This window comes from Microtus ochrogaster, chromosome 6, assembly GCF_000317375.1.
Source record: "Microtus ochrogaster isolate Prairie Vole_2 chromosome 6, MicOch1.0, whole genome shotgun sequence".
Taxonomy (NCBI): domain Eukaryota; kingdom Metazoa; phylum Chordata; class Mammalia; order Rodentia; family Cricetidae; genus Microtus; species Microtus ochrogaster.
The window spans coordinates 52726364-52732785 of NC_022013.1; the positions used below are offsets into that span (position 1 = coordinate 52726364).

Here is a 6422-nt window from a genome sequence, read left to right on the forward strand (position 1 = left end):
TAATCCTGGGGTGTATACTAAAGGAGGCTGAAAGCCATGGCGAGCAAGCCTGTAAGCAACAGTCCTCCCTGGTCTTTGCTTCTGCTTTTGAATCCTATGTTCCTACCTTGAGTTTCTGCCTTGGCTTTCCTTGATGATGGATTGTGAACTGTAAGATGAAATAAACCTTTTATTACCCAATTTTATTTTGGTCATACTGTTTTATCACAAGGATGGAAACACAATGGAAGACAGTCCACAGATTGGGTCAAGAGCAACTCTCTTCTGGTTAGATTTCACGATGCCATGTGTTGTGAAGTACCTCTCAATGGCATACCATAGAAGGGTTGCAGAACATGAGGGATTTGTGCCCACAAGTATCTGCAAATACTGGAAAAAGATTCCATTTACCATTTTCACAAACAGTTGAAAATATTTATGTGTGGTTTATATTGATCCAGGGAGATGCAAAAATTATATTAAGGAAACCCAAAAATATTATTAAGGCTCTTAGGTGGTGGCGCATGCCTTTAATCCCAGCACGTGGGAGGCAGAGGCAGGCGGATCTCTGTGAGTTCGAGACCAGCCTGGTCTACAAGAGCTAGTTCCAGGACAGGCTCCAAAACCACAGAGAAACCCTGTCTCGAAAAACCAAAAAACAAAAAAAAGAAGAAGAAGATCAAATCAGACAGGAATGTATATCAGTTCTCAATGAAAAACTTGAATATTATGAAAATATTAAGCCTTTTATTTATTTATTTTATTTACCTATTTATTTATTACTTCTTGGTTTTATGAAACAGGGTTTCTCTGTAGCTTTGGAGTTGTCCTGGAACTAACTCTGTAGATGATTCTGGTCTCAAACTTACAGAGATCCACCTGTCTCTGCCTCCTAAATTCTGGGATTAAAGGAGTGTGCCACCACTGCCCAGCCTAATTTATTAAGCCTTTTAAATGAATTTTTCTAATGTGTTTTAAAATAAAGCCTTAAAGTATCTTTTTTTGAAAAATAAAATATTCCTCAATGTAAAAATGTGCAGGCGCTACTGTCCACTTGGCTGTTATCCCCATAGTTTCTTTCTAATAGAACCACAGTTGGGCTCAGCAATGTGTAGACAGGAGTTGGTTGGTTTATTTATTTGTTTGTTTATTTATTTATTTATTTATTTATTATGCATCAGATCTCATTATAGATGGGTGTGAGTCCTCATGTGGTTGCTGGGAATTGAACTCAGGACCTCTGAAACAGCAGTCAGTTCTGTTAACCTCTGAGCCATCTCTACAGCCCAGGAGTTGTTTTCAGGAAGGTTGATTCCTACCTCATCCCAATGAGTTATGGCTACTTGTTACACCAATCATACACTTCTTTGCTAGTGATTTATCTAAGAATGGGTGTGTCGCACTGGCCTGGAAAGATGGCTCAGTGGTTAAGAACATGCACTGTTTGTACAAAGGACCCAAGTTTGGTTCCCAGTGTCCATATTGGGTGGTTCACAACAGCCTGTAACTACAGATCCACGGGGAACCATGCCTCTAGGAGCATCTGCAGTCACATGCATCCCCATACAAAGTCGCTTACATGTAATTTAAAAAAAAATGCACCATTTAAAAAAGGGGTATGGTGGCTGGAGGTTTAAGGGGAATGGGTTTTATGGTCTGAGTTGATGAGGACAACTGATCAGGTCTCTTTCTCTTTGTGTGGTAGCCTTTAGCTGACCACCAGGACCTCTTGCCACCCATATACTAAATTCTCCAGGTTCCCCAAACACAAGAAAAAGGACAAGCTGAACTTCTCAGATTACAGGGGCATTATTTGTTGTGCCATAGCAGCAAGATCTTCTCCTCCATTATCCTGCAAAAGATCAAGGGCAGAACAGAAGAAATCCTAGCAGAGGCAGATTCAGAGCTAACAGGAGCAAGATTGATCAGATCTTCACTTTAGAAAAATACGAAGAATTGGGAAAAGACTTATATGTCTGTTACATCGACTTCAGGAAGGCATTCGATAGCATTTAGAGGAAAGTACTTTCGGAAACAATGAGGTTCTACAGGTACCCAGAGAAAATCCTAAGAATACTAGAAAATGCCAACAGTCAATACATCAATCTTCTTGTGTGTATTCCCCACTAAGAGTATACCAGCTACTTGACCCTCAAAGCTACTTAATGTCTTAGTATACTTGGCCTATAGTGGGTTTGAATCAAAAATGTCCCCCATGAGGTCATATATTTGAGAACTTGGTCACCAGTTGGAAGCTCTCTTTGGGGAAGTTACAGAACTTTTAGTCACTTATCTCCAGAGAAGACCACATCCATTGGGCCCAGCAGCCCTGTACAATTGGCTATCGGACTGAATTCCCACAACAAACAATAGTTATAGGGACAGGCCAGTGCAGAAGTAAAAGATGAGGAACAAGTTCCCTTTGAATCTTAGTGATGTGGGTGTTGCTGGAATTTAAGTGTAAGTATTAAAAATAACACAGTGACAATACTAAAAACTAAAACTGTCCTCACACTGCATATGCTGGGTACCTGGGCTCTGGAAGATGGCTTTCTCCATCTCTCATTTACTCATTAATTGTTATATAGAAATCATCTATACTGCCATTGAGACTGGAAGGGCTGGGAACTCTGAGATGAAGAGAAGCCTTGTCTAGAAAGACCAGTGATTCCGTTCACAAGATGTACTCACTGGGTACTCTCAGCTTTAGTCCAGAAATGCTTCCAAGAAAAAGCCTTGGAGGAAGAGTCTGCATGTGTATCCTTTTCCTACATCCTGTTCAGTGAGACATGTGTCCAAGACAGAAGGGCCTCATTGCCAGGAGGAAAAGCCCTATCTTCAGGCCATGGCCTGCTTTGAACAGTAGTATACTGCCAGCAGCTACTACCTGCCTCCAGCACCCTTGCTGGAAACTCTCTTCATGATATCTCAAAGTACCAGCTGTATTTTCTCACTGGCACAGGGATAGATAACTCAGGAGCTAATGTGGAAGCTGCAGATGTTGTTCTGCTTTCAAGGGACTCTCCTAAACTTCTAGTTAGAGGTGGTATCACTAAGACTACTTCAGGGAGAGGCTAGCAGCAGCCATTTTGTGCTCATTCCAGTATAAGACATAAGTCGTAAGACATCAGCTCAAAGCGTTTGCCTCCTAGGTCTTCTCTTTGGTGATTTGGAATTTCTGTCACCCTGTCAGTTGCACAGAAGTGATCCCTGTGTGGCTTGCATGCAAGTTTTCTTTCTTCTGGAGCTCAAAGTGATAACTGTGACTTCTCCCTGGCCAAATGCTCTGGACACAAAGGATGGTAGCCAAGGGAATGAATCTAGCCAGGGCCCTGTTCAGAAGCACTCACATCTCACTAAGAGACTCCTATAAGTTTCGACACATAGACCTGCTTCTATTTAGACACATTGCCATTCTGCCCTGCCTCCAGACTCCCAGGTGCCTTTGGACACACACTATTCCTCTTAGTCTGGACTGCCCTTCCTTATGCTTGTCTGTCTCTGAAAGTCTTCCTACTTCGATGCCTAGGTGTAACACCTATTATATTTCCCCTTTATACTTTTCTTGAGTTAGTTCCTTTCTTTGAGGTTCCTAAAGTTTGTTCTTGATATCAATACCGCCTTCCCCACCTCTCTCAACCCTCTCTACTTTAGTCTCTCTGTAATGGCAGAGACTTGTACATCCTATCTGTTAGATCAAGATTGATTGTAGTGACACAAAAATCAAACAAAGATATCAACCTCCTCAGACACAGAATTCTCCTTTAATCAGAACAGTAGAAGACAGTCAGTCTTGCCATAGGAGCTATGGGGTCTTATAGGGCAGAAAATCAAACTTTAGGATGGGAAGATAGTGGAGGTCCAAAAATGTGGGTTCATTTCCACCTTGTCTGATGGTCAAAGAGTTTGGAGATTGCTCAAAATGACTGACAAGCATAGCTGCAGGTCCCAGCTCAGGGTGTGATTTGCTTGATTCTTTTAACATTAAAATAGCTCAGTCAAGTAAGTTCATGCCATCCTGACAGGTGGTCAGGATATGCAAATGTACTTCTGCTCCTTCTTTTGTAACTATGAGGTCACCTCAGGAGGGGGATCTTCAGGATACATGATCTATAGCAGCATCAATACACAGACCACAGAATGCTAATCTAATGATTTCATGTCTCAGAGTGTTAAAGTGATTGACTGTTTGAGTTGCCCTACCAATCATGTTAACAAAGTCTTTTGTTACCATCCCTGCCCCCCATTTACCTTGGGTATTAAAGCTATGGAAAAATAAATGCAGGTGATTTCAGTATTCATTGAAATGCCCTCCCAGTACTATTCTATGGTTTCTGTCTTATTGTTTTTTTATGTATCTTCATATTCTTTACATATATTTCTAAATTTCCATGCCCATACCCTGACAAGAGGTCTTTTGTTCAGAGACTGATTGTTGGTGGGGGTTTTTATCATGTGAGCCTTAGCACCAGGAGTTTTCCTGACATTTTGACCCCTTGACAGGAGCTCCCAGCTCCTATGACAACTCTTCCTATGGGGAGTTTCTGAGTTCACCTGAGGCCTTTAGGTTATTAACCCTTCACTGTCCATATGCCAGGCAAGGAAATAGTGGCTTTTAGGAAGAAGAAGAACGTGGTTTTCCTCATAGAATCATTTCCCTTGTAAAAGAGGAGAGCACAAATACTTCTTCTGCCGAACAAAAGCGTCATTCTTCACAAGATATGGTAAAAATGTTCAAATCTAAAAGAAGGTTAGGACAGCTCATAAAAATGTCTACGGTACTTTCACTGCCTGACGCCACCAAGGTAACACGCGTGAGGCCAGTCCACAGCAGCTGACATGTGCTACATCACCTCTTATTTGCTTGCTGCCCTTGGGGGCAATGCCCCTCCTAGAGCCAAAGATATTAAGAAGATACTAGGCAGTGTGGGCATCGAGGCAGACAATGAACAATGACCAGCTCAACAAGGTCATCAGTGAGCTGAATGGGAAAAACATTAAGGATGTCATCACCCAGGGTGTTGGGAAACTTGCCTGTGTGCCTGCTGGTGGAGCCGTGGCTGTTTCTGCTGCCCCTGGCTCTGCAGCTCCTGCTGCTGGTTCTGCCCCGCTGCAGCAGGGGAGAAGAAAGACGAGAAGAAGGAGGAGTCTGAAGAGTCAGATGATGGCATGGGATTTGGCTTGTTTGATTAAATCTCTGCTCCCCCTGCAAATAAATTTTTTTATGTATCTTGAAAAAAAAATGTCTCTGGTATGAAAAGGGGACAAATTCTTCGGTTTTGATTATTTCTTCTGCTTTCTTCTCTCCTGGCTCCTGCACCCCAACTTCCTAATTTTTAATACTTTTAAATTATAAACATTATTTATTGTGTGTGATGCATGTATGAGCACAGATACATGCTTATCACAGCATGCACATGTGGAGGTCCAAGGACAATTTTTGGGAGTCAGTTCTCTCCCTCCATCATGGCTTCCAAGGACCGATCTCAGCTCATCCAGCTTGTACAGTGAGAACTTTAACTTGCTGAGTCATCTCATTGACCTTGGTTTTCACGCTTGATGGAGGAAGGTTATTGGTTAATAAAGAAACTGCCTTGGCCCATTTGATAGGCCAGCCCTTAGATGGGTGGAGTAGACAGAAGAATGCTGGGAGAAAGTGAGGCAATCACCATGCCTCTCCTCTCCAGGTCAGACGCGATGAAGCTCCAGCCCAAGATGGACATATACTAGAATCCTTTCTGGTAAGCCACCACTTCATGGTGCTACACAGATTATTAGAAATGGGTTAGTCAAGATGTGAGGGTTAGCCAAGAAGAGGCTGAAACTAATGGGCCAGGAAGTGTTTAAAGGAATACAATTTGTGTGTTGTTATTTCAGGGCATAAGCTAGCCAGGCGGCTGGGAGCCAGGGGGCAGGAACGCAGCCTGCTGCTCCTTTCTACACATGCTCCTTTAAGAATAACTGTTTGAAACTGTATTATTCAGGGTTCTCTAGTAACAGAATGTATGAAGTGAATATATGAAGTTTATTGAATGACTTCTAGGTTGCAGTCCAGCTAGTCCAACAATGACTGGTTGTGAATGGAAAGTTCAAGAATCCCGCAGTTGCTCAGTCCGCAAGATTGGATGTCTCAAGCTGGTCTTTAGTATGTGTTGGAATGCCAAAGAAGTAGGCTCCAATGCCAGTGAACGAGTGGAGGTGCTAGCAAGGCAAAGGCAAGCAGACAAAGGGTGAAAGCTTTCTTCTCTTGCATCCCTATGTAGACTTCCAGCAGGAGGTATGGCCCATGTTAAAGACATATCTTCCCGCCACAGAATCCAGGTTACAAAGCTCTAAACCCTGTCTCAAAATAACAGAAGAAGAAGAAGAAGAAGAAGAAGAAGAAGAAGAAGAAGAAGAAGAAGAAGAAGAAGAAGAAGAAGAAGAAGAAGAAGCAAAAATAA

The 6422-nt window shown here is 42.4% G+C and overlaps 1 pseudogene; it reads left to right on the plus strand.

Annotated features, from left to right (window-relative positions):
• Nucleotides 1-4818: 4818 nt before the first annotated feature.
• LOC101988604 lies at nt 4819-5172 on the plus strand (annotated as a pseudogene).
• Nucleotides 5173-6422: the final 1250 nt, after the last annotated feature.